Source organism: Adelges cooleyi, unplaced genomic scaffold (assembly GCF_023614345.1).
Source record: "Adelges cooleyi isolate 19-005CV unplaced genomic scaffold, UGA_ACOO_1.1 ACOO_flye_CR_arks_rails_tigmint_CR_PRNA_2, whole genome shotgun sequence".
Taxonomy (NCBI): Eukaryota; Metazoa; Arthropoda; class Insecta; order Hemiptera; family Adelgidae; genus Adelges; species Adelges cooleyi.
Window position 1 is genome coordinate 11,945,274 of NW_026095860.1, and position 14,053 is coordinate 11,959,326.

General features: G+C 31.6%; 1 protein-coding gene across 1 annotated transcript in view; it reads left to right on the forward strand.

The window, feature by feature from the left end:
* Positions 1–14,053, forward strand: part of LOC126833683 (RNA-binding protein Pasilla) — a 50,257-nt gene that overhangs the window by 1,132 nt on the left and 35,072 nt on the right. The window lies entirely within an intron of this gene.

Here is a 14,053-nt window from a genome sequence, read left to right on the forward strand (position 1 = left end):
GATGCTGTTGTTAACGAGAGAACCGCAGAAACTAGAAGATCACGTGTAATAACTCTAGTTTAGAATTTATAATATATAAATTGTCAGCAACGTGTAATAATATATTATTATTTATTTTGCATCTAAAGACACGTTTAATAAAAAAAATAATCGTCAATCGAACGCGGCAAATAAATTGTAATGTTATATAAACGATTAAACTGATTCGATAATTAATTATTATTTAACCCGGTTAATTAAAAAAAAAAAAAACACAGTATGTTGCTCAAACGTGTTACTGCCACACGATAGCGTTTAATTGGTTAATGTCACCGCTGCAACAAGTTTAAGACATTATAGACTGATATTTTGACCAGAATCTCGATTTCTGAATCCAAGACGGTGGCCGAGGGTCACGGTGGACGAACCGGATCATATTCGATGCGCAGTTGTCGACGAACCGCATTAAAAATAATATAATATTATTATTCATTCGATCTGTCGGGTTAACAACATATGTATAAACCTTTAATAATAATCATTAATCATTTAATAATCATTAACCGTCTACATAATATAATTATATTGTGTTCAAAAGGTGTTATCCGGTTTTAATGGTGTTTTTTTTATTAACGGCACTCGATTTTCGTATGCAGACAAAAGTTACTAAAAAAAAAAAAAAAAAAATGCCAATTACTTCTGAGTATGATAAAGCAATTGACCTTATCGCGAAAAACATCCGTATCAGATCAACGCGGTATATAGCGTACATTTACCTGTAAAATATTTTTAATTAACCGTATCAATTATTGATCGCGTTTAATATTAATTTAATAAAAAAAACATTGTATATTATATTTTAGATTGTTAACTAATCGCGTTTTAGCGAAATAAAATATTTTCAATTATTTTTTTTTTAGTTACACCGCAATGACGTTGTTAACAGTCGTTATACGAGTAGATAATAATAAATAGGTATATTAATAAAAGTGAAATAAACAAAGAGAAAATGAAAACATTTCGTCAAAGCAATAATTTCTCGTTACTTTGTACCCATTTGCGATTACCGTTTGAGTTGAAATTACAACTAGAAAGCCATAGTTTAATTTGTTATTTTTTTCCCAGCTCGCGGGTCAAATAGTGATAACTCCAAAAATAAAGTATATCCTAATTTCGTCATTAGTTTGAAAAACATAAACAATAATATATCTATGACTCGAAAACATCATTTCAGTGTTATCACTTTTCGAGACCTGTGCAATGTATACACAACTTTTAAACGCGAACATCAAGAAAACCCAACAACTACCCCACATTAGGGGCGGGTTTAAAAACCTAGCTCGCCCTTCTATTTAGTATATCTTAGTATTTTTTTTTAAAATGAATACCGTTGATTTCTCTCAAAAAAAAAAAAACTACTGCAAAGATCTGCGGATATGTGTGTGTATTACCGCTTTACTTACCAAGTCGCAACGGCCGTTTGCCAGCGCAGTAAAAACAACATTGATCGTTTTACGTTTGCCCAATATATATATATATATATATATATATATATATATAGGTACATAATATTATTATCATCGTTTATCGTCATATATATATTAACTCGAGTTTTACGAGTGGTGTTATGGGTTTGGAATAATAAAAAAAACATATACTAAACATTCGCGGAAGAAGTTTTGAAGAAAATCTGGTAGAGCATCGTCTCGCCGCTATAGCCCATATGGTATACTAATAGTATTTTATGAAAAATAACGCAATAAGCTTTTATTTAACCGAGTCTATAACCACCGAGTCTAGTAATAATAATAATAATATTTTAGATAATATTCGCCCTTAACGTGAAGAATAACAACGTCAACGTCGCACCGTCGCGTTAGGTTAATTGAAAATGATTATAAAATTACAGACAATAATTATTATTGTATATAATGTGAAATGACAACAATCGTAATAACATAATATTATGTAACTCGAAAACTGGGCCGTCTTAGGCTTGCCCTTGGGGTAAAGACGGAACTGCTGGCAAGTACAAGAAATTGGGAAAATAATAATCATCCCGTTTTCGTCGAGCAAGACACGACGGGACTACTATACGAAGATTAAACACAACACAGCGGGTGGTATGAATTCCTGTGTGTTTGTCTTGGGTGAACTCTGGATAATATTTTGATTTTTCTCTAAATAAACTTGATTTTTTTAGAACCCGCCCACCGGTTTACCAATGTACACACTACACACGGCTACACGTTGAAAATAATAATTCCAAACAAAACACTCCCGGCGATGATCGTTCATCGTTAAAAACGATGGTAGGGTATACGGGAAAACTTTTGATTTATTTTCTTGGCTGTTGTTTTTTTTCTTTCTTACCCGCGTCAAAGAGTGAATCTGCTCTTAAGATTTATATACTTTTGGGCAAAAAAAAACACACGGCCGTAAAAAACGGTTAAGTTGCCGTGTATAATATAACTGAAGGTTCACTCGAGTAGGCCGTTACACATTTCGAGCCAAAGGTCAAATTTAATTTCCAACGTTTTTTTACTTCCTGTCTGGGTAACCGCCACACGAAAAACTAGGTATGTTACAAACAGTCCACATTGTCTAGCGTTGACAGTGTGTTGTATAATATATTTCATAATGTTATGCTATTGCAAGAAATCTAAAGAGTCTAATCGATTCTACCAAGATCCTCCTTCTCGTCGTTCTATTATTGCCTATACTATGGTCTATGTATATTATTATATGTCGATACGTTGGTGGTTTTCATTTGACCTTACCCCGTGTTAGGGGTACACCGTAGCCGTTTTCAGTGTAATATTATTAATCGACGTCGACGATAGAGCGTTTCCGAAAGAATTTTCCAGACCGGATTAATTACACACGTACAATGGAGCGTTCGCCATTACCGTACATACGCACACGTGCACCACACATATTATACACAATCCAAAGGCCGTGAGAGAAATAAAAAAAGGTCACAGTGGGTTTTTTTTTTGGTGTTTGTATGTATGTATGTATGTATGTGTGTGTGTGTGTGTGTGTGTGTAAAACACAATAACGCATATAACAATTGCAATAATTCAAATGAGCTTGGAAACGACATTAATTTAATACAGTGTAGTTACACCATCGGCTTTGTGCTGTTATATGAAGAGATTGATAGACAGTAGACGATTTTTGGGTAGGGGCAAGTCAATGCCGACGCTGTTCATTAAGAAGGATAAGGCACTCGTTTTATTATAAAACAATATTAAATATGGTTTTATAATAAAATTTTGCAATTTTGTAGTTTTTCATTTGGAGTCATCTGAGTTTACCAGTATTGGATAATAATTACTTATGAAGTTATTGAAGTTCAAAATCTATAACGGCAGGTTAAGCCCCTCTTATATTTTTTTAAACTATAATAACTGGTTATCGACTAGGTAGCTAAACATTTCAGCAAATTATTTTTAAATAAAATTACCAGTTAAACATGAGCTCTGGAAAATACTCTGAGAAAAGGGAAAGATTTAGTAGTTTTATAGCATTGTAAAATAACATAAACAGAAATATTTTCAAAATGGAAAGCTACAAAGTAGTTCACAGTATATTATATTATTTTTATTTAGCTTTTTTACTTATCGTTATACACCTACCTAATGTTCACAAATCGAATACGTGCCTATTTTTATGTAGTGCAGCGTGCCCGCCACTAATAATGTTTTCCTTAAACTAATGAATAACAGTGTACAATATTGTTTTTATTGTTTTTTACTTATCTTTGCGGCGTTCGCTTCCCGGAGAAAAAAACCTCAAATCATTTTTTACAGCTCATAAAAAAATATGTCCCTACTCCAGTTGGGACACATGTCGACCAATATAATACTGGTATTAATACAGTATACAGATATTGTCAGTGATAATGTGTCTTTGTAAATGTAGTAAACAGAAACGGCGTAAAAAAGAAATTAGGAAAGATTTCTAATTGGATAGTCATCAGAGACTATATCTGTTCGGGATTCGACATGAATTTTATTTAAATAATCATGTAAACTAATTGTGTTTTAATAAAACACACAGACCTATGGAATGATCGTGATTATTGTGTATTTATAAACTCGTTTGACCTTTTGCCAGTCTCGATCGAGTAAAAAGATGTTGTTTCAAAGTTAACTAGTTTTGAGATGATTAATAAAACCACCTGGTTTGGTATTATAAAAAAATCGTATACGTTTAGGACGGACTCATGACGGAATCTCATAATAATGTATATTATTATGTCTATTTGTGTAATGCTAATTCAATTTAACTAGCCTAGCCAGTTCAAGGTAACTTGAAGAAAAAACGGATGCATCAACCGACGAATGGAAAAAAGTCAAGAAGGTTAAACACAATGTATGTGTTCAGCACGTTCCTTATGTTAGATATTGGGTAGATTTTTTTTCCTTTTGGCTATTAGTTTTTCTTTGCTATATTTATGTAAATGTATGTTATTTCAGTCTTACAGATTCTATTTAAATAATTTAATATGAATAGTACAGCGTCAGCGGCATGTTATATATATAAAAAAAAGAAAAAAAAACAAGTCAAGTGTTGGTGTGATGTAAAACTCATTAGTCACAAAACTCTTCGAAACATAATAGGTTTTATACATTAATTAATTTCCTCGCAGTAAACCTTTAGAAATGTAATTAATAATAATTGTATTCTTCTTTTTTTAAATGTTTTATAAGGTCTTTTGTATTGTCGCCAATTGTGATCCCTTTTGACTTGTATAATATTTAAACAAAAACAGAAAAAAATATTTAACGTTATAACATATTCAAGTTGTCTATTGAGTTTTATTTTTCGTACATTTTGCCACTATCATATTAGGTATATCATTTTAGCTTGGCTGCGGAGCAGCAATGCTATTTTTTCGTTTTACAATTCGTATCTTGTACTATTGAAATGCGCTTAATTTAACTCAATAGACTTATACTCGATGATTAACGCGAGATAATTACATTATAATGTCGGTTAACCGGCGAGATGATAATTAATTTTATAAACAATACAGGTATTTACATCAAACTATAAACTTGACTGGGTAACCCTATTCATTTCCACGTAATTTATAGCCGGCTATAGCGATATCGCCGAAACGACTGATTTTTGATATTAATGTTCCACGAAATCCGTAATCTTATTAAATTAATGGCAACTCATTTTCTGGGCGTTATTAAAATGCATAAATAACAACAGGCGTTGGCGGTAAACAAAAAAAAACGTTTTATTCTTAGGTATAACCTTTTTATGTTTTTGCTAAATAAGCCACAAGTTTTTTTTCGATTAAGTAGCAAAGAGTTATTTTTTCGCTATATTACAAAAATATAATGTATTATGATGACAATTTTGGCAGTTTTTGCGAAAATATGAAATAGGTTATCACTATAATCTCACCGTCTAGTTGAACGCGTACGACGATTAGCAGGTAATTAATTAATAACAATAATACCCAAGTATAATTGAGGAAAGTGTATTGTTTGTACTACAGGGACATTAACTGGCCGCTATTAATTTGCCGGTATCAACCACCAACGCTAATGCGCGCACCAACCCTTGTTTTTACAATAGAATTTTCAGCACTGAGCACTCCATATGATAGATAGTAATATTATGCGCACAATAATAATTGTTGTGATACATTATTTTAATCGACTCGATTTATTTGTTTCATTATGCCCGTGATAGTGTAGATAAAGTCTTTTGTGCACTCGAATAAAACAAAAGTAATCAACAGATGTGTTTATCCAGGAAATGTTATATTATATTTTTGTTGTAACATTGTAATAATAATGCATAGCTAATATTCATAAATTTGTTATCTTAATACGTTTATTATGATGTCGAACCGTTAAAATTAGGTTCATGTAAAAAATATTATAATAATATACAACACAATATTTTGATAAAAACAAAAAAAAAAAAGTTATTGTAGTGTTGTACTGTGTGGGCATGAGGATAATAATAAAACAATTTTTTTTAATCTTTGGTCGCTAACGGTTGGATATGGTATGTCGACTGTTCATTAGTCATATATTATATTACAACTGTGAAAATATTATGCACGGGACGTTACCGGAACAATTTTGAGAATAATAATTGTGTATAAAAATAAAACTGTGTGGTGATGATTATATTATATATTATATTTTATTTTATTGTGTATTATATCCAGAGGTATTGTACAAGATGCCATTTGGATTTGCACTAAATTGTAATCTTAAGAACGTTGTAATGATCTTTTAAACAGTCATAATATTTACACAAGTATAGAAGACCGTTCTAATCTTTTATGCTCGCTCTTCACTTTCCATCCTTTTTTCAACGTGCACAAAACCGTATTAATTTAATAACAAATAATTTTTCCCATGTTCGGTCTTGCTAAACGTCCATTTTAATAGTCACATTTCAGCCACTTCTTTACTATAATATAAGTATATATCGTTACTTTGAGCAATTGTTCACTATCATATTTCTACATTATCTCCAAACATGACAAGTTCTTTGCTTTTTTCATTACTAAACATCTAGGTTAAGCGACCATTTTCTCAATTTTGGTACCGCCGGTTTCCATCTTATCATTATACTTATGGTACCGGGATGCTGTTTATGTTGTAATTGTACTTAAGCATTATAGGGTTTGTTTTGAACCGCTACGTGAATCAATGTTTATGGGGCGAGCCTAGCGCTTAACCGTGTCTAAAATGTTATTGATAACCGACTATAAAATGTTATCGGTTACACCTTTTTGTCTCTTTATTTATATTATCCATACTTTTTTATGCATATCAGTATAATCATAATTAATTGTTTAGGTAATATGTAATTTAAATCACTGGTATTTATTTATTTTCTATTTGTGTAATTGCGATTGTAATTTGATAAAAATGTGTACCTAAACGTTTAATGTTTATCCAATTACTTATGATTTAAAATTCGAATCAATCGTTGTTCACAAAAATAAACAAAGATCAAAATCCAGTAATCTTCCTACATTCCATAATAACAATAATAATAATAATAATAATAATTGATAATATGTGTTTGAATGCAAAGATTTCTACTTTTGTTTTTTAGTATTTAAGTTTAAACATTGCAATATAATTAAGTAAAAAATAATTGAGTTAAGTTAGGCTATTAAAAAAAAAGAAAAAGTATTGATGCGAATCTGCGGATACTTTGTGATGGATTTGATTATAACGAAATCGAATTCAGATTTAAAAATGGATTTGTCTTAACTTTGCTAACTTCTTCTGTAGGTACTGATTTATATACCGTGCTTGGTTTGGACTGTACTTGGTTTGAGCTGTACTTGTTTTTTTATTGTTTTAATTTAACTACTATTTTTGTACTATCCAACGACTAAGACCATTAATTCCTGAGAACTTTAATTTAATTTTTTGTGCTGTTAAAGTAGGGTGACTCTCCTTATTACTGAAAAGAATTAATAATGTATGTTGACATAATGGATTATATTACATTAGTCTAGCACGATCGATATTTGGTCGGTTGAATTTACATTTAGCTTCTGTTTATAATTTGTACATTACTACCACCATCAGGTTAGGCTTAAGCGTTTTGTATAAGGTAACATCAAACATAACCGACATGTCGAAAAAGAGCTCTCGTGACGAGTATAGCTAGGGCTTAATACAAGTGCAACGGTTTAATAGGAGCGGCTAATCCGTTAAGTATTATTGGTGTAGGTTAAAAAGTGCTTTACTTTTTTTCTATTGTGATTTAATTTTCCACCGTCAGTGCTATGTCCATGTACATAGATATATTTTGTTAAAAGCAACGCGGTTTGATTCGCTGTGCAATTTAAATTATCGCACCCTCGGCGACACGACATAGAGCGTGTATTATGCAAAGTTATTGAAAGAGGTGTTGCGGGATTTATCTATACACTCTGCCACGTTTTTTATCCTTCCATTCTTGGAGCACACGAGCGATGGTTTCCGTGTGCTTGAACGCCCGCGTTTCCTCAGCCTATTCTTATGTTCCCATTCTGAATTTGAATTACTCAATTTCACCAGTACAATACAAGTAGACATAGGTATCGTATACGGCGGCGGCCACGATAATCTCGCACAATGATGGCGACCCATTATTTTTGTAATGGCAATAATATGTAGCTGTGCAATAGTAAACACGGTTTTCTCTCTTTCCGTAAAAGGGGAAGTGCGCTTCCTCGGGTTTAAACGGAACTCGGCAATGCATCACAGGAATTGCTTACTTACCGCCGCCTAGTGTGTGTACTCTATAACTTATATACTATTATTATTATATAATATGGGATTTATTTTCAGCCCAACACGCGTTGGCACCGTCTCCGCTCGTTCAAACAACCGTGGCGGCCATGGTTTTCGGCCAGCAAGCTGTTAATGAAAAATTATTATTTCCGACACGGTACAATAATAAGGCTGGTGTGATTTTTTACATATTTATACAGATGAGAGAACAAATTATAGGGAATTGGCCGTGGAGGAGTCTAGTTTTAGTAAAAATAAATAATAACAGTTTAAAAAAGCCGTGTGACAAATTTTAATATATTTTTTTCCGGTTGAACTTTATTATGTTTACTCGCTTAAACTTTGTTTTTGAGATAATTAAAGATGTAAAATTGTCTAATAAAATTGAGGTGACAAGATATATTTAAAAACCGATTATTAAACGATATATATTTCAAAGTTAATAACGCGTTTAAAATCACATTACTATACATATATTTTAAGTTTAGAACTGTTTTGAGCTGTTTACGACGAAAAAATCATTTCAAAACATTTCACGATATTTTTTAATTATAAATTTTATACTTTGGGCATGTCTGAGACATAACATCATTACAATGTTTGCATAACTATTTACAAATGAGTATTTAAGGAAGTATTTAACTGTTACGAAATAGTTATAAAATTCATGTATTGGTACATATTTTCATTGTAATAACTAATATATTTAATCCTTAAAAAGTATTAAAATCCTGTCGGAAATGCTCTTTTTGCTTCCTATGCAAGGCTTCATATTTTCTGGGGATATTATTTATCAAGACCAGTAAGTTATAAACTTATAGAGTAATGCCTTACAGAAGTTCTCTACAGCAAAGCATCAATCAATATCGGATATTTTTCATTTTTATTTTTGAGTATGTAACTTATAGGAAGCCTCGAATTACAAAAACAAAATTGCGCAGGTTTTTTTTTTGTGACCACATTCTAGGTGAATTCCCTTGAATTCCAAAATCATTTTAGAATAAATTACTATCAAGACTCTGATCTCAAAACCATGTTTTAAACAAGTAAGTATATATTTTATTCACTTTATATTCAAAATGTGTATGTTTCTATCTTTACTTGGGAAATAGTCGGTATGAACCTAGATATCAAAATGGTGTTATTAAAAAATCCGTCTGAAGTGAGCAATACGGACGTTTCGTTTACGCTATCATCAACTGCTGAGCAAAAATAAAACTATAAAAAATAGACTTGTCTTGTCAAGTCGTTGGTAAAATCATCGCGACACCTAATATTATAAAAAACCGTATACACTACAGTTTTTAACGTATAAAAATACTGGCCGGTACAAACTATATTTGGGCGAATCCACCGAGTCGGTTGACAAGAAGAATAACCGGTCTTGAGAAACGTATTCTGTAGGTAAAACAAATATATATATTATATAAATTTATAAATTGTATAAATTTCGATTTTGCTTAAAATGGCGTCCTGCCGAGCTGTGTTGTGCGAAACGCCTAAAGGTTCTAGGGCAATATTATCAAGCCTAGGAAATAAAACATTACTACACCAGCTTTATTTTAATGTATAATTTAAAAATACAATTTTTATAATTTGCTTAAGTTTTATTTTGAGGTTTATTACAATAAAACCGACACGAGGCAATTTTATAAAATAATTAGTTCTATAATCTCTACTCTATCATATAGCTCGTTCAACATATTAAATTAATATGCTTAATATATATATGTATATAAATACTGTTGATGATGCAAGCTTTAAAGTTTTAAAGTACTTATTTGTGTTGGGCAAACGTATTCCGCTCAGTTGTGGTTTTATGCATAACAATATAATGGACGAGGTAAAAATAAAAAACAATTAAAGCGATTATTATAGATAAAATAGATTGTGAACCCTCTACGTCGTGCAAGCCGTAATCATAGCTTCATCAGTTACACTATGTTCTAAAAGTAACACGATTGATGTGGTTTTTATTATATATATATTTTTTTAATGGCTAATTCTGCAAGGTAATCCGCTTGAAATGGTTATTTTTCAACGCGCTAGTCATAATAATAATTGTCATGGCTAAACCGGTGACGTAGGATAAACATATGCAGTAGGATTAGATATTACTAATATCCCCTTCCACGTTACATAGTACATCGAATAGTATCTAGCAGTGTGCACAGTGTATATTTTATATGTGCATGTAGAACTATATAAACGCATGTATTTCAATGTATGTACCCCAAAAAGATAATTTTATGTTCGCGAGTAAACTATCCCTTTCGATTGTTTTTTTTTCTTCTTACAAAACTGCTAATAGTTCTTTAGTTTTTGCGCTCGGGTTGTCATTTTTATAATTAACGCCTATAGTTATTTATTTGGCGTTTGCCTAAAATATTTATATGGGCCCATTTCGAGCCAAACCACAGATATAGGTACATAATACCTATTAGCTGTATTAATTTAATTTTGAGATAAACCGTTAATGGCTAAGCGGAAATCATTAGGGACATTGAGCCCACAATAATTATCAAATAAATAACGAATCACGCAATATTATTGTTTGAATAATATGTACTAATAATAATTAGTCGTCTATTACATAATAGTTGTAATGGCTGAATAGCCATTGTAATGGCTTAAACCGTGTATTACAAATTCAACTATTTAAGGTGACGTTACTCGACGATTTTCCATATAAAACGCGCCGTATTGTCGGACGAATTATTATTCATAATATATAATAATTATTAGCTTTTGTCAGTTTAAACAATAAATTCTTTTCAGACTATTCCACAATAACTATGCGCTGTTACACATGCGGACGTTGGGTCTTAAGAAAAACAAAAAATACAAAATATTCGTCATTTGCCTACGCTGCGTCTATAAAAACGTTAAATAATGTAATGTCACTATAGAATAATATTATAATATTATTAGTACTTATTCAGCTTATAAGCTGAATAAGTAATAATTATTAAACGGGTCTTTCCCGACCGAGAAATTTGTTATTTATGCAATCGGTGGTATGACTGTATTATTGTGTGCAGCCTACGTTCGTGGGTTTGATAAACTATTCAAAAAAACCAACTGGGGAACAAATCTTCTCTTTTTTTTTTACGTTTTCATGTTTGTATAATAACAAAGTATAATGTAATACTCGAGATGAATAGGTGGGTTTTTTTTAACAGGAGATTTTCACGTGCGTCGGGGTGATACTTGACGGAACGTTTACAATTTTGAATGAAAAAAAAACCGCCACGAGGAAGGGGAAAACTTATAAAATCGTCGTACCTCGCAGGATGTAACTCCGTCGATATGCTATGTGCCATAGCAGCCGGTCTGCCGGGGTCGTTCTTGGTTTATTTTCATACCTAATAAATATTAGCATAGCAATATATTATTATACATAAACGACAAACGTTCTGGCCGTCAAACGGCTGAGCGGGAGAGATACGCGACGGCAATGCAGTTATAAACCATCACGAACAAAAATTTAACATTATTTTTTTTTTCCACTGTATATTATAATATGTACCTGCTGTTGTAGCGGCGGGTATTTGCATATTGTTTGTCCAAGGGCGTGCATACTAATCGAGAAAGTTTACATGCACTACATAACTAACCGAAGCGACGGATGCCTGCAAAAAATGTTACACGTTATTACTTATTATCAGTGTTATTGTACCTATTGAAAAAGCGTTGTTTTTTATTTTACATAATACCATTGATTGACACAATGCATTTATAACCAATGATAATACTATCGTTTGACCGTATCGCCGCACGGTATCACCTCCTCCGCAGGTTATCATTGATAAGCCTTCATTATCACTGATAACACTATAACTGATAACATTATCTTATTACTGATAAGCACAGATCTCTATACACAGCATATACCTATAAAGAAATGGACTGTTAGTAGAGAGAGAGGTCCGAATATCGACATAGTTAAAAAGAGACAGAGAGAGTTGTTAGGTATGGCATGGAAGAATATTATAAAAAAATATTATATCATGGAGAAATAGTAGTATGATAATATCCGATAACGAAATGTTTATATTAAAAATGTTTAATTCATCTTATTAAAATATTGAATTTTAATTGTCATCAGTTTAATTTCTCATAATGGTTTTCCAATTTAAAATTGGAAACCCGACGGCCGCTTTTAGGTACTCTGTGTTTGAACTTCTCATTATGTGCCCAAACCATTTGATTCTTTTTTCGTCGACAAATACCATTGAACTATTAAGATTTCTTTATAGGTCTATGACAAATACCTGCCACACATTTTGTTTGTATTGAAAGTGTTTTTCTATAATCTGCTTAATCGCCGACAGCTGATCTATTGTCAATTTTTTGAAATTTTTTTTTAATTCGCATTGGTACTCCCCTATACATACTATACTACATACTAGTATGTAAAACAATATTAACAATATTAAGTATTTATTACCGATATATACTACACATATCTATTTAAAACAATTAATCATATTAAAGTATTGGATACCCGTCAAAATAATGAAGTACATATCCTTAAATGCTTTACAACTTCGAATAACACAATAATAAATAATAATTAAATATGATTTAATTATTATATATTTCCATGTGTGTTCATATATATATAAATATAATATTATAATTCCATGTCTTTTCAATTTTTATTCCATGGGAAACCTAACAACTCTAGCTATCTCTTTCTAACGTTGTTCATAACGAGGCAGTAAAGGCGGGGTGTGTGGGAGGCGCAGTCCTTATCTTTATAGGTCTATGATACACAGATATATATAATAAACTAGATCGCTAACTGTACATGCCACCAATAGATAAGATTGAAGCAGCCACTTTCCGCCATCTTGGTGGGAATTATAACCTTATCACGTTAGAATAATATATGTTTATAACAATCACAGATATATATAATATTTATATAATAATATACACAGATGTATAATATGCAATGATAACACACATAAATCCCACCAGAATGGCGTACACTGTGTCAGGGTTTTTTTTTTTTAGTTTTACTATATCAACCGACCGAAGATTGGTTTTCATGTGGAAACGAGAGCTAAAAAATACGTTCTACCCTCACTGTAGACACACACGCCTACTAATACTGCTCATCGTGTCGGCGACAGCAATCTAAATAGGGTTTTAAACTTGTTTACCCCCCCCCCCCGTTCGACTACGCTTCGGAAGTTTAGTCGTGTGAAATTGAACTTAGCAAAAGTCCGGATGTGTCACGAGTGTGTTTCCAATAATAAAAGTTTACCGTACAACGCAATGTGCGGGAGAAAAAATGTAAGCCGCAGGCTGTTAAAACGCCGAGTTCGCCTGACTAAAAAATTTTGATAGAAATATAAATCATATCTGTAACGCGTTTATATAAATTAAAACACCCTTTGTCACGTAAAAAAAAAAAATGACAATACCGGAAAAAAAATTGAAAAAGTTACGATAAGTTTAAGATAAACGTCTTTAAAGCTCATTTTCCGAAAGTTACAAAAAGTGAGATTGGCCTTTTTATTAACTGAAGGTACTGTTTTTATATTATTCGACAATATTATTAGTATTTTTAATTTAACGAATTTCCTTGTCCTTAGTCCGGTTTTTTTTTTTTTTTAGATAATGTCTTTATTATATTATACTTACATCTATACAAAATAAATGCACAACAGTAATGGGGTAAACAGAAAAAATAAAATTGATAATATAGCTTGAATAACATGCAGTAGGGGGGCACCCAATGTCCGATTACAATTATTATCTTTGGGATAAGGTTTGCATAA